This window comes from Octodon degus, unplaced genomic scaffold (assembly GCF_000260255.1).
Source record: "Octodon degus isolate 3935 unplaced genomic scaffold, OctDeg1.0 scaffold00274, whole genome shotgun sequence".
NCBI classification, from domain to species: Eukaryota; Metazoa; Chordata; class Mammalia; order Rodentia; family Octodontidae; genus Octodon; species Octodon degus.
Window position 1 is genome coordinate 1,331,079 of NW_004524850.1, and position 901 is coordinate 1,331,979.

Below are 901 nucleotides of genomic sequence, written 5' to 3' on the forward strand. Positions count from 1 at the left end.
CTGCGCAGTGAGACCCTGTCTCAAAAACACTTTCTAAAAAACAAAAAATTAAAACAGGCAGGCAGACGTCACACACACACACACACACACACACACACACACACACACAGACCTCGAGATCTTCCCGCCTCAGCCTCCCCGAGCGCTAGGTGCAGGCGGTTGCCGCCGCGCCGGGCCTGTGCTTGTTTCCACACCGCAGTGTTCCGGGCTCGGTGTCCACGGAGCCGCGCGCTCCCTGCCTGTGCCACTGGGCCCCCCTGAGCGTTGGGAGCGGGGGTGCTGGGTGCCGTCTGTGGCCCCCGTGGCCCAGTGTCGGCCTCTTGGGTCTGCAGAAAGGACACCGAGGCTGAGTGCGCGCACTACCTCATGGACGCAACGTGGATGCGCGTGGGCTGCCATTTCGCGCAGCTCCCGGGGGAGCCGAAGACGTCGGACAATTACTTCTTCCTGGTCAACGGGACCAGCAGCGAGGCGGAGATTCCGTTCCTGGACGCGCCGCCCTTCGTGCCCTATCTGAACGGTGAGGCGTTCACCCCGCCGCTGTGCGCGGGGGACAGGAAACGGAGCCGGGGAAGGCTGAGGCGGGAGGGTCTCCGCGAGCTCAAGGCCGCACAGAGGCCCTGGCTGCACGCTCAAGCGCAAGGGGAATCCGCGTGGGGTGGCTGGTGGGGTGGCGGGTCGGGGCGACGCGGCAGCCCTCGCAGAAGGCCTTGCACGCCGAGCCCAGCCGCCCTCCCGCCCTCCCTCCGACGCAGAGAAGTACAGCCCGCCCGCCAACGTCTCGGCGCGTGCCGACGGCCCGGGATTCGAGGTGCTCTGGGACAACCCGGCGCGCAGGTTCGCGCAGAGCCCGAGCTCGCTGTGCTACGAGCTGGAGGTCCGCAGGCAGGTGCGCCGGGGG